The sequence below is a fragment of the Pinus tabuliformis genome, chromosome 4_1 (genome assembly GCF_031772625.1).
Source record: "Pinus tabuliformis cultivar Carrire ecotype Pingquan chromosome 4_1, CPIR1, whole genome shotgun sequence".
Taxonomy (NCBI): Eukaryota; Viridiplantae; Streptophyta; class Pinopsida; order Pinales; family Pinaceae; genus Pinus; species Pinus tabuliformis.
Window position 1 is genome coordinate 525,163,379 of NC_142303.1, and position 19,111 is coordinate 525,182,489.

Here is a 19,111-nt window from a genome sequence, read left to right on the forward strand (position 1 = left end):
CAACAGGAAAAGGCAATCAAACCAGACCCAACAGAAGTGGATGACAGGAGCCTCACTCATCAGAATGAGGGTACGGTTCTGGAACCTATCCCTACCACTATTTCTCCTGTTCAATCTTTGATTATTTCTAAATCAGAGCCTGGTCCTTCCAAGCCAAAGAACTATGTTAATTCTCATATAAACACTGTATGTGAGCAATTGGATAGTATTATCACCTCAATCCCTGATTTACATCTGAACCGAAGGCCTGGGATGGGTGATGAAGCCGAGGGAATAGAAGAAATCCCTTCAGTAAACCCCCACTACAATCTTCGACCCCGTGAAAAAAAAACCCCTCCTTGGGAGGCAGTGGGCGGTTTAGACATGCAGCCTAATCAAGAGGGAGCTTGAAAGACTAGAGAGAGGGAGGCTCAACTGAGAGCAAAAATAGACATTGTGGATGGTAAACAACTATCCATCTCAATGGTGCTTAGAGAAGTACAGACCCCCCCCCCCCCCCCCGCCCTCCCCCCGTGGTTTCTTAATGATCATGTTGTCCTTGAACTGTAGGGGTTTAGCCAGTGGGCCTAAAAAACTGGCTTTGAAAGAGTTGATCAATAATTACAATCCGGATATCCTGCTCTTGCAAGAAACGTTGGGAGTTGGAGCAGAGGTAATAAAATCTCTGTCAAAATTAATGCCTGGATGGAATTTCTAGGCATTGGATGCTAAAGGCCGATCAGGGGGGTTGGCATCGGGAGTGAAGGAAGGTAGACTTAAGGTTTTAAATTCTTGGGGGATGGACCAAGCCATTGGAATAGAAGTCTATTCCTTGGAGCTTTGCACAAATATGTTGATCCTTAATATCTATGGACCTTGTTAGGATAGAGTCTCCTTCTGGAATAACCTTTGCTCTAAGTCTCTAATGGATAATCCAAATCTGGTGATCGGGGGCGACCTAAATTTTTCTTTAGGAATTTCTGAAACCTGGGGTCCATCTGCACATGCAGACCCTCTCTCTAATTACTTCTCTAATAAAATCAGAGAGAAAAATATTATTGACATCAACCTATTGAAACCTAGACATACCTAGAGGAATATGAGAACAGGAGAAGATCGAGTGGCCAAGAGATTGGACAGGTTCCTTATGAGAGAAGAGGTAGTGGTTAAGATTCTAGAGTTTTGACATTGGGTAGGAGAGGGAGGTGATTCAGATCACTTATCTGTGTTGCTTGAAATGAAAGGGCCTCATAGAAAGTCGAATGCTCCTTTCAAATTCAATCCAGCGTGGCTTTTGGAGGACTCTTATAACACCCTCTTTAAAAAAACTTGGAGACCAGTGGACCCAAGCGAGAATGGAGAGAAAGCTTTCTTATTTATGGAAAACCTAAAATGACTAAAGAAGGCAACGATTGAATGGGCCAGAGAGAAGAAATTAAAAGAAGAAGAAGATCTAAAATAGATTGGGATGGAACTTGATAAACTTGAATGTCCAGAAGCAGATGGATATGAAACAATAGATAAAAGAGATAGGATCAAGATGTTGGAGACTCAATGCAGGAAAATTATATTAACAAGAGAAGAACAGTGGCGACAGAAAAGAAGTGCTATTTGTTGAGGGCTGGGGATGAAAACACAAAATTCTTCCAAAATTATGCAAAAGGAAGGAAAAACTCAAACACCATTTGGTCTCTAAAAACAGAGGATGGAAGACAAGCCAATTATTTTGAGGAACTGTCATCAATGGGAAGAAGCCATTTCAAAAACATTTTCAAAGCCTCTTCGGAAGTGTCGTTAGCAGAGGTGATCAAGACAGCTCAGGATTTCCCTAGATATGTGGGTGAAGAGGACACTGAAGAACTCATGGGGGAGTCTCAAGAGGGGAGGTTGAAGGAATCATAAAATCAATGCCAAAGGACAAGAGCCTAGGTCTGGATGTCTGGATAGTGGAGCTCTTTCAACACTTTTTTGAGATAATAGGAAGTGAATTAACTGAAGTGGTTGAAGAATCCAGGAGGAAAGGATCAATTTTTTAACCTTTCAATGCCACTTTTATAGCCCTAATCCCCAAAAAGGAGGATCCCTCTTCTTTTGAGGATTTTAGGCCGATATCTCTGTGCAACTGCATCTACAAAATAATTGCAAAAGTGATAGCTGTCAGATTGAAACCAATCCTATCACGAATATTTCAAAAGAAAAATTTGGATTTCTGGATGGTAGACAGATACATGAAGTTGTTGGAGTGGCTCAGGAAACCATCCACAGCATAAAAAGAAGTAAAAGCAAAGGTGCAGTAGTGAAAATCAACCTCTCCAAAGCCTACAATAGAATTAGCTGTTAGGATATTCCGACACATAGGAAATAGTTAAGTATAACTTGGTCTAGTATAGAGTTAGGTAAAGTGTGTTTCTTTACTATGTACTTTTGTAACTTACAATCCGACGGTCACGATATGTAGTGATCCAACGGTTCATTCTTTCCTCGGTATTACCGACACTTGATCCATGGCTTAACACCCGATTGGTCCATGATCTCTAGTTAAAGAGCATGGAGGGTCATTTGTAGGTTAACCATCCATGAGAGAAGCTTATGTAAATTTTCATTCTTTTATTAATAAATTTCCTGAAGTGGCCACGTTGGCTCAGGCCGTGGACTGTTTCCCTCTTTGAGGGTTTTAACCACGTCAAAATACTGGTGTATTAATCTGTGATCTATTTGTGAGCGGTTTCCTTTGGTGTTCTGTCTGAGGAACTTACCCTGTAAATTCCTACATGGTATCAGAGCTATTTGAGGGCCGCGTCCGTTGGTGATCCAAATCTGAAGCTGGTAGAACTGCATCTGACTACCACTTCCTAGATCTACTGCTTCTGACTGCTTTCGGGCTGAGAGGACTGCTCTGTTGCGTTAGGAGCATCTGTTTCAATGAGGAACCCCTTTCGTTTCACGCGAAAAGGTTTCTGGTAGCCCTAGCTACGTCATTTTTAAGATCTGGAGGTATACAGTGTTTATTTGCAGTTTCTAGTTATTTTCTCTCTGTTTCTTATTTCGGTTTATTTAGCTTTTTTTTATTACCGAATCTATACCTTTCATTTCTATGTATGCTCTTTGCCCTACGACTCTGTGCAATCTGGGCAAATCAAAAACAGAGAGGAAGGATTTTTCTCATGCATATGCTCTTTTCCGCTGTGCCTTAGTGTGATCTCGGAAAATCAGAAACATTGAGGAAAATATTTAGTTTCCGAGTAAAGCTAACCTCAAGCCGTAAGTCTTGTTTGTGTTTGTATGTCCATGTTTGGGTTTTGTGTTTTTTTGTTTTGTAGGGAAAAATAGCTTTCTCAAGCAAGCACGCAACCCAAAGCTTCAGTGACTAAAAAAAATCACCCCCCCTTCTCTCTCTCTCTCAAACTTTTAGTTTAGCTCACTTGGTCCAAAGCTAATTTATGAGAGTAGAGGTCTTGAGTTCAAGTCTCCTTTTTGTGGGGGCGGATTTTTCATTTCCGCACATTCCCGCACTTCGTCAGCGTCTTCATCAACTTTTCTTCAAAAAGCCATAACTTCTTCATTCGAAAGCCGTTTTCAGAGCCGTTTTTTTGAACCAGCCTAATTTTTCGAGATCTTTCCATTGGAACACTTAGTTTCAGCATCTATAGCTTCAGTTTCTATTAAATTGGAAAGTCCATGCCAAGTTATTCTTGACAGCACCAACTACTTCCAATGGTGGTCCTACATTGTGGATTTACTTAGAAGTAAAAGTCTCTACAGAATAGCCTCAGGCCAAGAAACCAAACCGAAAGATGAAGATAAGGCAGCTAAATGGAAAAATAGGCAAGATCAAGCAGCTGGGTTGATAGGGATGTCTATTTCTCTAGATATTAGATTCCATACTGCAGAACTTGATACTCCTGAGGAAGCAATGAAACAGATCACTAAAGTTTTTGGAATTAAAAATGAACTTAAAGCCCATCAACTTGAAAATGAGTTGCTTACATTGGACCCCAATAATTTTTCTTGCATTGAAGATTTTTTGTCCAAGTTCAAGACCCTTAGACTTCTCTTGGAAGGTGTTAAGGTTAAGAAAGAAGATAGTAGCCTTATCTATTCCATTCCTACTAAGTTGGGACCAGCCTATTCTGTGTTTGTTTCCACCTTCCATTCTACAAGAGAAGCCTTCATTTCTCAAGGACAAGCCTACAAGTCCCCTTCCTTTGATTCCTTTTGTGATTCTTTAATAAGAGAACAAGAAAAACTCTTACACATTGGTCTTCTTAATCTTGGAAACTCTTCTAAGAAAGTGTTAGCCGCCCAGCAACAACCAAATTCAAAGAATCCTAAGAAGTTGTATCCTAAAAGGAATGGTCCTAAACCAAACAAGGGTCCTAAGCAATTTCAGCCTCAAAATGAAAAATCATTTCAACAAAATGATAAGACAAATAAAAACAAAGGGAAGAACACTGATAGACATTGCAACTTTTGTAATCGAGATGGCCACTTAAAATCCAAATGCTTTAAGAAGATGGAAGCCTTGGAAGCAGCAATGAAGAAGCATAACATCCATTTGGAGCACTCTTCAACTTCAACTTCATCTTCAAGAATAGCACTTTCTGCATGTGGTTGTCAAGCATCTCGGTCTGGCTATGCACTAAATGTATCTTCTTCTTCTCATTCTCATGAGTGGCTCATTGATTCTGGAGCTTCTTATCACATGGCCAAAAACAAAGCCATGTTTTCTTCTTTAAATGATTGTAACACCAAAAATATATATGTTGGTGATGATAGATCTCTTAGTGTTGTAGGGACTGGAACTGTTCATATAGACAATGGTCAATTTAATGATGTATTATGTGTTCCAACCTTATCCCAACCTTCTATCTGTATATCTGATAACTCATTCAAGTGAAAGTAAAATCGTTGAATTTTCACCTCACGATGTTGTAATTAAGGACCTAAGAGATCCTAGACAAATTTTAGCTACTGGCATTGCTGATGATTCTACAACGTTGTATAAGTTTCACAACTTTGGGTCATCAAATCTTCCCTCAATATCTGTTGCTCATAACGATGAAGTGAGCAAACTTTGGCATGAGCGATTTGGTCACTTAAACTATCGCTCCCTTCAGAATCTATGTAAAGAAAATATGGTGACAGGTCTTCCAATGGTATCTTGCAGAGATGGTGTTTGTTCCCGATGTGTACTCGGAAAACATCATCGGGATAGTTGGTGGGCTCCAGTATTGTAGCAATAATGCTACAACTCCTGGAGCTCCCTATCTCTAATTTTATCAACCCGGTAGTTCGTACAAACTTGGAAGCGACGGTGCTGTATGCACAAGTACTAGCTCTTGTCGCAGTTGTCACTTGGTCAGCTGGCACAAGTCCGCTAGGGCTCAAGCAAACTTCTATATGCTCTCAGAAGAAGCTTTATGAGTGATGGACGAAAGCTATCTTGAAGGAAGCTAACCTACTTTGCAAAAAGGAAATTGAAAGCCAACAAAGCATGGAAACCCTAATAAACCCTAATTTAACTAGCTTGACCCTTACAATGCAAAAATGTGAATGAAACTTCTACCAATGATGCCATTACTTGCAGTGAGTTGAAATACATGAATCTAAGCTATTTACATCTGAAAAGACATGTTTTTGTATTTTGTCATTAAGTGGTTGGATTTATTGTGATGGTGCTTTTGATTAGGGTTTGACTGTGCAGGAGCGGTTCAAATGGAAGGAAAGCATGGGCAAGGTCAGGATGGCTAGGGGAGGTCCCAGAGGGTCTCTAGCATCAGTCCACAGAAGTCTACCACGTTCGGATGCTCAGCAACCGAGTTTGCAGGCTTCTACAGGAAGTCTGCAGGGGATCCTACAGGAAACTCAGGGGTTCTACAGGAAGTCTGTGAAATTCTACAGGATGGTCGACCGTGGGAGTTTTGGGAGATGGTGAAGTGATGGAGTGGTGTGGGAGGATAGGTGAGATGGAGATGGAACTGGTGATGGCTCAGGAGCAGAGAAGTCAGATGGAGAAAGAGTGCATGCTGTGGGTTGATGGCTGGAAGGATGGGATCAATGAAAGGTCAAGTAAATGGAGTTACGTGAGTAATGGAAGAGCTGGAAGGTAAACGAGCTGAACAGAGGTCGGTTGAGTGGCTTCAGGGGTGGTTGACTAGAAGAGGAAGGTAATGGAACGGTGTGGAGCAGTGTAGATGAAACAAATTGTCTATGAATGTCACCAAAACGAGAACTCTTTAACCTATGTTAACTGTGCTATTTTGAACCAATGAACAGCAGTGAAATTTGTGAAAGAAACTCGTGCATGGAAGTGGAATGAAGAAGTAATGATCAAGACCAAAGTGCATGGATGGATCTACGACTAAAGTAACTGTTGCAGCTTGCATGGACGTGAAAAGAACTGCGTTTCTTTTTGGTGGTTGATATGGACTGCACCCCAATCCCTAAGCAGAGATGGCAGTGATCTCTAACAACCTTTTTCTGGAGCTCCAATGAATTATAACTATCCTCTTCTAACCTAAGCAACTGGAAGCAAATTCACCATAAACTAATCCTATTCAATCTTATAAAAACTAAATCAGCAAACTGTAAATTCGAATTGCATGTCAAAGTAAAGAACGAAGTGCTGGAACGAAAGGCAAATAACATTACAACACAGAGGAGGTCTATTGCTCTCAGGTTGGGCCCTAACCTGAGAGCTATAGCTCCCTTAGAAACTCAGAATGAGATCAAAATCTACCTGCCTTTATTCATAACCAAAAATCTGATGTCATGCCAAAACTGGCTTACAAAAAGAACCAACACCGAGCTGTAGCTCGTACTTCGAAATTACAAGAGTAATACAAAAGTTCAAAAAGCTCCTATCAAAGGCTACGGCCTCAGTATTTATGCAAAATGATAATCCAACAGGTTTCCTTGATTTGTGGAGCTCGGCTGTCCAACTGAAGGTTAAACTGCTGATCCTGTAGAACAGTTGTAACTGTTGTTCCTGTAGAACAGTTGTAACTGCTGTTCCTGTAGAACGGTTGGCTGCCTCTAAGCTCGGTGGGGAGATTGGTTGGAGCTCGGAGCTATGGTGGGAATCACGAGGAAGGTCCCCAAGACTGTGGACATCCTCTCCTAAAAACCAGCAGTGCCACCTTACTGTCTCCTTGTCTCCTTTCTCGTGGTCTTTGCTCCCTTTTAATGCCAAAAACCTGAAAGCATCATGTATTAGTCACGTAGATAGAATGCCTACCCTTCTTCCTACAAACAACACGAATAAACCAAGAAATGAATGCATAAGCAATAAAATATGAATGGTTTGAGCAAAGCAAGTAGGCCAAATGAGCCCAAATTGTACCAAAAATTGGGGCTCATCATCACCCCCCAGCTAAACTATTTGCTCATCCTTGAGCAACTTAGTCCAAATCCTCATCCTTCATTGCTTTCACTGCTTCCCTTGCATCCCAAGGCTCTGTGGTAGTGTCCTCTCTGTGGATGTGAAACCCTGCTTTCCTGTTCACCTCTTCCCATTGTTGACTGTCATCCTCCTTTGTATTGCCTTCAGTCAATCCAGCTGGCCTGGAGGCTTTGCATGGATTTCTTGTAAAGGTCAACCCTTGCCAAAGCTTCCCTCATCCGAATGGGGGTATGGTACTCTCGGATTTTCAAGCTGTGGGCCAGGGTATTCCATCTGCGTGCATATGTTTGGGCAGCACTTTCTCCCAACAACCTTTCCATGTCTTCAAAGTGAGCTATGGCTTGGGCCTGTTGGTCCATAAATCTCAAGGAAGCTGTGGGATCCGTAGCCAACTATTGGTGGGCTGAGATGAGTGCCACCGGATCCTCTAGTTCTGGCCTAATGAATAGTGGCTCGCTCACTTCTCGGTTCATGACCGATTTTGCTTCAGCTGCTCTTTGATCCTCATGGTTTAACCATGAGGCGAACGCCATCAATTGCATATCACCCAAGGCAATATTGGGATCCCAGGAGACTTCATTAGGCAAAGCCAAATTGTGGAGGTAAAACTCTGCTAATTTGGCTTTGTCTTCTGACGAACTAGTACTACACAATTCAGAAAATTGTTGTGGGTTTTGGATATGTGAAATACCTCTTTGTGCCAAGGTGTTTATTTGGAACTGCAGCCATTGATCTTTTAAGAACAATCCATAGGATTTTGCAGGCGGTCTGCACTGAATTGCCTCCATGGCCCAACTGGCCATGCAGGCCAATTGTGCTTCCTTTTGTTGCAGCTGTTCTTTTAGGGCTTGCACTTCAATTTTTGTTTGTTGTTCTGCTTCCTGTAGAAGTGTCATTGGCTCTTCAAGACTGGTGGTCAGCTCCTTTTTGCTTGGTTGTTCTTTTGTGATGTCCTTGGAGGATGTTCCTACTCCTGCCCTTAGTTCTTGTAGCTGCAACCTCAGCTTCTAATTTTCTTCCTGTAGAAGCACACGTTGGCAATTAGCCACATGTTTAGCCATGGTGAATTCACTCCTGACCTCCTTGAGTTGCTCTTGTAAAGGGCCTATGTCCGCCACACCCTTTGATTTGGCGATCTGCATCCATGTGTGGGAACGGACTCTTTCTTCCTCTAGTGCAAAAAATAGAGGCACAGTAAATTTCTGCGGTATGATTTTGCCCGCCTCTAAAAAGGTGTAGTATGAACTCAGATTAGGCGAAGGGCTAGGTTCTGGTATATGTTCTCTTGCTATCTCTTCAGGCAGTTCTACCTCACCCTCCCTTGGTGGTGATGAGGGTCCTTCTCCTTCCCTCTTTTCCGTTTCCTGTAGTCGGGCCAGAGTATCCTGTAGAACATTTTCAACTTCCTGTAGCTGAGTTTTTTCTAACCTTTCTTGCCACGTATTTTTCTTTGGACTCCCCTTCTCGTAGGTGACTGTGATCCTGGAGGGTGACTTTTCCTTGGGAGAAGCAGGTGTATCTTCGATGACAATCGGGCTGCTGGATTGAGGCTGTGGCTTGCCCGTCTTTATCCTAACACTTCTTCGAGCTTTAAAGTATAGAGGGGTCTCCCTCTTCCTCTTTTCTTTTGGCTTAGGTGGCGTGCTGAGGCCAACTAATACAGCTGCTGCCTCCCATGCCAGAATATCCACCTTCTTCTCTTTGGGTTGCACCTTTTCGAGGCTTCCTGTAGAAGCCTGTTTCTGCAATTTCGGGCTTCCTGTAGAAGCCTTTGTCTCTGTTTTCGGGCTTCCTATAGAAGCCTGTTTCTTAATGATTTTCGGGCTTCCTGTAGAAGCCTGTTTCTGCTTTCCTGTAGACACAGGTGTCTCCACCTTTTCTTGCTTACCTGCCTGAGTTTTGCTTTTTGCTTTGGTTGCAGGTACTGTTGAGGTACTTGGGCTGACGTGGACCACCTCAGCTTTGTCCATTCTGCTCTTCAGCCTCTTTTCTCTTGCTGACAAGATAGGTGTGCCACCTTTTTCTTTGTCCTCCTTTTCCTCATGCTTCTTCTTTTGCTCTTTCTTCTGCACTGTGGTCGGGGTCTTCTGGCCTTTTTCTCTCTGTCCCTCAGCCACTGCTTCTTGTTCCTCACTGCTGGAGGAACCCGTTTCTTCGATCAACATCTTAATGTCTCCATCTTTTGTCAAATTACGGAAGGATTCCCATGAGAGGGGAACCTTATATGAATGCAGCGCATCCTCCACAAGAAGCTTGATCAACCCATGGTGGGCTATCTGATCTGGTATGCCCTCTCTTAGCTTGGTGGCACACTCCATTAGAGACTGCAATAGGAAATAGGGGATGCTAAGTTTTTGTTCTACAGGAAGATCAATCCGGTGCCTCAATTCAGTGAGCAACCGAAAGTGATATGCATACACGATGCTAAAACGGCCTTCACAAGTGATATATTTCATGATTTGCAAACTGACTTCATTCCATGGTGGCAATAGACTCGTTCTTCGCACCCCATTTTTGTCCTCCGAGAATTCCTCCTCAGGTGGAAAGAATTCTTTCTTTGCCTGCTGGCTCAGCTTTCTTTCGTCCTTATCCCATGGCAAACCCATAGGAAGTTCTGTGATCCGACTGATATGTTGCGGGGTGAGCTTGAGGCTTAGCCTTCTGAAGTTCACTATGGCCAATGTCTGGGATTTCGGCCTCAGAGCCTGCAAGAATTCTTCGGCCACTTCATCATCGTAACCCTGCAGCTTATCACAAAAAGACATCCACTGTGCTCGTGTAAAGAGCTCTACCACTTCCTGGTTTTCCCTTAATTTGGTTGAATCAGTGGGTTCCCGTCTTATAAACCCACCCGGCATGATGAACACGGTTGTTTTAACTAAAGGTGGCAAATGCGAAAGAGATTTGGTCTATTGAGACAAAGCATGCACATAATCCACAAAATTCAACACAGTCTAATTATACTGACATCCTGTAGAACGACAGTATAGGCACAGCAAACAACAATTTCACCGATATCTTTATGACCAGACTGTGGACGATGATCTTGCCACTCTTACTAACCAGTTGCATGAAGAGTTCAGGGTTACCTCTTTAATTGGCCACCTTTTTCGTGAGGCACCCGCTTCCCTGTAGAAGACTGTGTTCCTGTAGAGATTGCGTTCCTGTAGAAACTGTGTTCCTGTAGGAGCAGTGCGCAAATTTTGGGGAGGACTGTAATTGGCCTGCGCTCGAGGTGTGCTTCACCGGCGTTCTGGTAGCCAAAAGCTCGGCGTATCAAAGTGCAGAGGAGATTAGAATAGCCACTCGAGTTTGAAGTGGTGGTTGATAAATACATGCGCATAATCTAGCCGATTAGATTTTGAATCGGCGCAATCCGTGGCGCAGGGGGTGAGCTGTCCCCGCCGGACCGTTGGGCGACGTCATCCATCATTCGCCTGCGTATTCACTTGCTGCCGCATCCATTCCCACAGATCTGCTGCCGCCTCTTTCTGTTAAACTCATTGCTTCCGACGGGAGTGTTCTCACGTGCGTGCTGCTCATTCTCTTTGTCGTGGCCGCCACCCAAACATCCAACTATACCATAACTAGCCGACGTGGCCAGTCGACTGGCCATACGGCCGCTCAACCATTCACTTTTACGCTGTGCAAACAATTCAAAGTAAAATTCATGCGTTTTGATGGAAGGAAGGGTCGAGACACTTACCTGCGTGGCTGAACACGATTTTTCCAGTTTTTGGACGATGGTGAGTGGATCTACCTGCTGCATGCGAACTTACACAGACCCGGAGGCTCATGGTTACAGGCTGCCGACGATGGAGTGGATGCTTTGGTTGCCCGCGCCCGTGTTTCATTGTAGATGGCGGTGCTGTGAATGGTATCCACTCTAGCAGGTTTAACTGTTACAGGATTCCCGCGGGGTGTCTCGTAACAGTTCTTCCTCCTTGGGTGCATGTTGCACGACGGGGGATCTGGCCTTTCGATCACGCTCCCGGAGCTTCTGATGCCTGTGGTATGAGATCTCAGTACTTGTTTATCTTTGAAAATGGCTTTTCCCGCGAGAACTCATCGATCTGCTTTGTTGGTGCAGGGGACTTGGTTGCATGTCGACAAGGATGGTGGAGCAAGGTAACAGCGATGTGCACGGGTGCCAACAGAGGCTTGCATGCGTCCAAACCAATCCGTAGTCGCTAGATCTCCTTTTAAAATGAATTCTAGGCCGTCCCAAACTTCTACAGGAAGTTTCCTGTAGAACACAGAGCTTCCTGTATAAAGTCTGCACTTTCCTGTAGAAAATCTGCGTCTTCCTGTAGGAAGACTGCATCTTCCTGTAGAAGATTCAAACCATGATAAAATTGCACATACCTTAAAAAAACATGGGTATCCTTGGAGGAGGGGCTGGTGAGGTCCCTTGACAGCATGATACGAACCCTTGGCTTTGAGTTGAAGGGCTTCCTCTCCTCCATAGAACATCTGCAACCTGCATGCAATTTTACCATATTTTGCTTATTGTTTTTTCTTTTTTTTGAAAGATAACAGGGGCGCCTCAAAGAGGTTTTCACCCGTGCCATCTGCCCTGAGCGCCTCAGAGAGGTTTTCACTCAAGGATCTTTTTCAAACCTTTTCCCTTTTTTTTTTTTTTTTTTTTTGAAAGACAATAGGGGCGCCTCAATGAGGTTTTCACCCCTACTACCTACCTTGGGCGCCTCAGAGAGGTTTTCACCCAAGGATCTTTATTTTTTTTTCTTTTTTTCTCTTTTTTCTTTTTTTTTTTTTTTTTTTTTTTTTTTTATCCTTCAGGGTATGCCAAAAGCAGAGGCAGAACCCTTCTCTATGACCAATACAGATTTCTCCATAGTTTTGATGAACTCTTGTCTTGAGAGAGGTCTCCTGTAGATCTTCAACCGATGCCCATTGACAAGCATGGGAATGGCTTCCTCATCAATGGTTCGAATAAGGACAGATCCATTGTCATGGCATCTTTCCACTGCATATGGTCCTAGCCATCTGGTTCTCAGCTTCCCCTTGAAATCTTTGTATCTGGAGTCATACAACAAAGCCCAATCTCCCGGCTGAAATTGCTTGTCATGGAGATGTTGGTCATGCCACACCTTTCTCTGAAGTTGAACTACTTCTGAGTGAAGGAGGGCCTGCATTCGGTGCTCATCCAGGCCATTCAGCTGCAATAGCCTTTCTTGTTGTGCATGGCTGAGATCTAGGTCCAGCTGAGCTGCCATCCTCAAAGTGTTGTATTCAAACTCAATGGACAGCAAAGCTTTCTTCCCATAGACCAGCTCATACGGTGTGAAGCCGGTGGTGGTCTTCCAAGTGGTGTTGTAAGCCCATGTGGCTTCAACCAGGCGATCTGCCCAGTCCTTCCTACTGCTGCTCACCACCTTAGTCAAGATCCCTTCTAATGCTCTATTGGTGACTTCCACCTGCCCATTTGCTTGAGGGTGATAAGGGGTGGAAGTCCTATGCTTGATCTTGTGATGAGCTAGTAGATCTTCAACCAGGGTGGAGGTGAACTGGCTCCCTTGATCGGTGACCAGCTCTCTTGGATAGCCAAACTTATAGAAGATGTTTTCTCTTAGGAACTCGGCCACCTTTTCTTCTGTTGCTGCTTTGATTGCTTTGGTCTCTGCCCACTTTGTCAAATAGTCAGTACACACAATGATGTAAGACCTTTGCCTCGAAGAGGGGTTGATTGGTCCCACAAAGTCCATGCCCCACTTCTCAAATGGCTCAAGAGTCACTTGAGGTTGGAGAGGCATCTCATCCCTTTGGGTCGGTTTCCCCATTCTTTGGCATTGGTCACACTGACTGACATATCTTCTGACATCTTGATGAAGTGTGGGCCAATAGTAGCCTGCCTGCAGGATTTTGAAGGCAGTTCTCTTTGCTGCAAAATGTCCTCCACAAGGCCCATCATGACAAGTGAGGAGGATATCAAAGACTTCCTCCTCCCTTACACAACGCCTTAAGATCTGATCGGGGCCAAGCTTGAACAGATTGCCCCCGATCCAAGTAAATGAGGCACTTTTTCTGATGATTCTGCTCTTCTCTCTGGAAGATAGGTGCGGAGGGAACTGTGCTGAAACAAGATAGTTTGCTATATCAGCAAACCATGGAGAGAGTACTGAAATAGCAAACAGATGTTCATCGGGCATCTGGTCATCCACTATTCCATCCTCATCTGCAGACAAATCCAATCTCGATAAAAAGTCAGCAACAACATTTTCTCTACCTGGTTTGTCAACAATGGTCAAATCAAACTGCTGCAATAAAAGTAACCATCTAATAATACGAGCATTCACATCTGGTTTATTCATTAAATATCTAATTGCAGCATGGTCAGTATGTACAAAGGTCTGGTAACCAGTAATATAATGTCGGAACTTGTTCAGTGCATGGACCACAGCCAAGAATTCTTTCTCGGTTACAGTGTAATTCAGCTCAGCTTTGGACAAGTTTTTGCTAACAAAGTAAATGGCATATGGAAGTTTTTGCTCAACTTGTCCTAAAGCTGCACCTATGGCTTTGTTCGAGGCATCAGTGTGGATGTGGAAAGGTAGGGCCCAGTTTGGACCTCTCAGGATTGGGGCTGACACCAACTTGTCCTTCAATTCATTTAAAGCCCTCTGACAATCGTCAGTCCATTTAAACTCCACATCTTTTGCCAACAGGCCAAACAATGGTGAGGCTAGCTTGCTGAAATCTTTAATGAATCTCCGGTAGTATCCTGCTAATCCCAAGAAACTCCGGACATCCCTTACCTTTTGAGGAGGTGGAACCCTCTTGATGAGAGCAATTTTGTTAGGATCCACCTGCAACCCTTGGCAAGAAATGGTATGGCCTAGCACGGTCCCTTCAGTCATTAGGAATTCACATTTTTCAGGACTAAGGGACAAGTTCATCTCGGTGCATTTGGTTAGGACTTTTCCCAGGTTGGACAATGCTTCCTGGAAGTTGGCCCCATAAGGAGTAAAGTCATCCATATAGATTTCTACTGCATCATGGACCAGCTCCGAGAAGATGCTCAAGACAGCTCTCTGGAAGGTAGCAGGAGCATTGCATAGCCCAAAGGGAAGGACTCGGTAGGCAAAGGTACCCCAAGGACAAGTGAAGGTGGTATTATCTTGGTCTTCCGGGCTGATTTGGATTTGGTTGTACCCGCTAAACCCATCCAGGAAAGAGAAGAACTTCTTTCCTGCCAGTCCATCCAACACTTGATCTATGAAAGGTAGAGGGAAATGGTCTTTCTTGGTAGCTTTGTTCAGTTCTCGGTAGTCCACACAGATTCTCCATTTCCCATTTTTCTTGGGAACCAACACTAGAGGGGACACCCATTCACTATCTGAGATGGGGTAGATGAACCCGGCATCCAACAGTTTTTGCAATTCTTCCTTGACAATGTCCTTAAGGGCTGGATTCATTCTCCTCTGAGGTTGCCTTACCGGTTTACAATCCTCTTTGATGTATATATGATGGGTACAGACCAAAGGATGGACTCCTTTCATTTCCTTATAGCTCCAAGCAAAAGCATCTAGGTGGTTGGCCAACAGACTACACAGCTCCTTTTCCTGGGAAGGAGATAGGGAGGAGCTGATCTTCAATGCTTTCTCAGGGCCGAACTCCACATTCTTGACTCTGGGAGTAACAGGGTTGGTTGTACAAAGATCCACTAAGGTGCTAGCTTGGGCATCCTCCACCAATTTCTCTAAGGGTAGTGCACTGGAAGGTGGATTCTGGATCAAGGCCTCGATCAAGTCATCCTCGGTTGGGGGGTCTCTTCTAGTGGTATCTAAGGTGCACAGAGGTGCTGAGTACACCTCGTCTTCCTCTCCTTCTTCCAACCAGAGTGGTAAGTCATGCTCTAAGGAGGGTTGGGCAGGAGGGTATAGGACTAGTTGCTTGGACATGGGACCATTTTTGATGGTCATGTTTCCTGCACGACAAATTATGTAAGCATCTGCAGTAGCTAACCAAGGCCTTCCCAAAATGAGAGGATATCCAGTAAGCTTTGCCTTTGGTTGCAGAACCAGGAAGTCTGCAAGGTATTCCCAAGAGTCAATAGAGACCAAGACATCCTCCACAATCCCTTCGGGAGTCACGGTGGAGCGATCTGCTAATTGCAGTACTGTCGAGGTCTTCCTCAAGGAACCCTGAAGATTGAGTTTAAGCATGGTATCCCTGGTCATCACATTAATGGCAGCCCCCAGATCAATCAAGGTGTGAGGTATAATGGTGCCATTGATGTGGACATCTACTACAGGACTTCCAGGATCTAGGTACTTTGGGCAGATGACTTGTCCTAACATAAGGTCAGACAGTTGTCCTATGACATTGATAGTTGAAGCATCTTTCTTCCGTCTGCCTGGGTGTTTGAAACACTTCTCCTTAACCAGTTTATTGTATATTGGCACATCCTTGATGGCTTGGAGAAGTGGTATTTTTACACACAACTGCTTGAGCTCACCCAGAAGCTCATCTTCCTCTGGGTTGGGTTGTGTGGTGGCTGTTAGTCTCTCAGGAAAGGGTGGAATAGCCTTTGGTTCACTTTCCTGTTTATCTTCCTCATCCTCTGGGGGAGGAGGTTGGCGATCTGGTAGAGTCTTTCCAGATCGAAGATTGATCTCCTGGATCTCCACAACATAGGTAGGGCATGAGGTTTCCCCAGTGTATACCTACTGGGCCTGTCTATTGTTGGGGTTCAGGTTCGGTTGAGCAGGCATTTGAGGTTGCCTTGGAGGAGCAGGAGGTAATGGCTGAGGTTGAACTGGTGGTGGAGGCAAGATGGCAGGAGGAGTGTTGTATTGGGGCCTCCACCCCGACTGAGGTGCATTCCATTGAGGCTGTGGCTGGGCATGTGAGTGATATGAATGAGAAGTAGGTTGAGTGGGGTACTGAGGTGGGTAAGACCATGGAGGAGGCATGGACCATGAAGGATGAGCAGGGGGACCCCAGGAAGGCATAGGGGTTGATTGGTTGGGGCAGTAATAAGCTTGAGATTCCCCTTGCATCCCCTGCTGATAAGGTCTAGATCCTTGTGGCCTCCTTTGGTTGAGGTAATAGAGAGGTTCAGTGGGAGCTTCTGTCCCTTGGTACATGGCTTTAAACCCAGGTAAGGTTGGACACTGATTTGTGGGATGGTCCTCCTCACAAACGAAACACACTTCAACCGAATGCAATGGACATTCGTTCTTAGGGTGTCTCCTTGTGCACCTAGAGCAGAAGACAGCCAAGGCTCTCTCAGCTTCTTCTTTCTTTTGCTGAATCCTGAATGTGTCAAGCTGCATGGCAATGGTCTGTCTCACCTCACTCTTAAGATCTTCTAATTGATTTGCAAGCTCATGTTTGGAGAAAGGGACACTAGTTGAGAGGAGGTTTCCTCTACCTCGTTTCCGAGCTGCCCTGGAGTGGTTTCTAAACACAGTCTTGATGTCCTCATAAGGCAGTTGGTAAATGTCCCCCCCAGCTAACATGTGAAGGGTATCTAAGAGGTCTTCAGGGACTCCTCGGAGCAGGACCAACTTGAGGGATTCAGGGTCAAGTGTGCACCTGGCCCGCTTATAGCTTAGTTGGAACCTCTCCTCATAATCCTCTAAGGACTCATCATTTCCCATGGTCATCCGAAAGATTTCCCCCTTTGTTTCCTTGGACCTACAGTAATCCCGGTTCTTGGTATTGAAAGCTTGCTGCATCTGAGCCCAAGTGGTGATACTATTCCCAGGTAAGCCCATGAACCAGCGTAATGTTGCATCCTTAAGAGTGGAAGGGAAAAGTTTCAGCTTTTGCTCATCTTCAGTATAGTCATAGGTTCTACAAAGGACAACAAACTCAAACAGGAAGGTATCCGGATCTTCAGTAGTCAGCCCATGGAAGTGAGGTAAGGCGGAGGGGCTAATGTTCTTCATTTTCATTTCTCCATTGGTCTCTCGGATGGGGAAGGCACCTTCTATTCTCTCATCTTCTCTTCTATTGTCAGCCATAGCTTCAGATGGAGTGGTCTCTAACTCTTCTTCTACTATAGGATCTTTGTATATCTCAGGATGTTCACCTATAGGTTCTTCTGGGTCACTGTCACCAAAGAGGAGAGAAGGGTGACTCAGTGATGTGGTAGGGGTGTTTGGTAGGAATTTGCCTGATCTATCTCAGTTCCTACGAGGCATGAAATGGAAAAGACTTTCTTTTTCTTTTGATTGTTTTTGCTTTTTTCTTTGGTACCTGCAAAACTGAAACAGACTGATCTACAACTAACTATGAAAGATGCAGAATTAAACTGAAAGCAGGAAAGAACTAATCTACTTTGCTCAAATGAAATTGCAAGAATGGAAATGCTAGTCTACGCTTGCAGAAAGGAAATGCTAATCTATGAAAGCAGGAAATGCTAATCTATGAAAGCAGGAAATGTCTATGCTACTTTTGCAGAATGGAAATGAAATAAACTACTTAGCAGAAGGCAAGAGTAAGAAAGTAGAAGAAAAGCAACAATTACTAATACTTTGACGCTTCCCCGGCAATGGCGCCAAAAAGATGGTGGGCTCCAGTATTGTAGCAATAATGCTACAACTCCTGGAGCTCCCTATCTCTAATTTTATCAACCCAGTAGTTCGTACAAACTTGGAAGCGACGGTGCTGTATGCACAAGTACTAGCTCTTGTCGCAGCTGTCACTTGGTCAGCTGGCACAAGTCCGCTAGGACTCAAGCCAACTTCTATATGCTCTCAGAAGAAGCTTTATGAGTGATGGACGAAAGCCATCTTGAAGGAAGCTAACCTACTTTGCAAAAAGGAAATTGAAAGCCAACAAAGCATGGAAACCCTAATAAACCCTAATTTAACTAGCTTGACCCTTACAATGCAAAAATGTGAATGAAACTTCTACCAATGATGCCATTACTTGCAGTGAGTTGAAATACATGAATCTAAGCTATTTGCATCTGAAAAGACATGTTTTTTTATTTTGTCATTAAGTGGTTGGATTTATTGTGATGGTGCTTTTGATTAGGGTTTGACTGTGCAGGAGCGGTTCAAATGGAAGGAAAGCATGGGCAAGGTCAGGATGGCTAGGGGAGGTCCCAGAGGGTCTCTAGCATCAGTCCACAGAAGTATACCACGTTCGGATGCTCAGCAACCGAGATTGCAGGCTTCTACAGGAAGTCTGCAGGGGATCCTACAGGAAACTCAGGGGTTCTACAGGAAGTCTGTGAAATTCTACAGGCAGGATGGTCGACCGTGGGAGTTTTGGGAGATGGTGAAGTGATGGAGTGGTGTGGGAGGATAGGTGAGATGGAGATGGAACTGGTGATGGCTTAGGAGCAGAGAAGTCAGATGGAGAAAGAGTGCATGATGTGGGTTGATGGCTGGAAGGATGGGATCAATGAAAGGTCAAGTAAATGGAGTTACGTGAGTAATGGAAGAGCTGGAAGGTAAACGAGCTGAACAGAGGTCGGTTGAGTGGCTTCAGGGGTGGTTGACCAGAAGAGGAAGGTAATGGAACGGTGTGGAGCAGTGTAGATGAAACAAATTGTCTATGAATGTCACCAAAACAAGAACTCTTTAACCTATGTTAACTGTGCTATTTTGAACCAATGAACAGCAGTGAAATTTGTGAAAGAAACTCGTGCATGGAAGTGGAATGAAGAAGTAATGATCAAGACCAAAGTGCATGGATGGATCTACGACTAAAGTAACTGTTGCAGCTTGCATGGACGTGAAAAGAATTGCG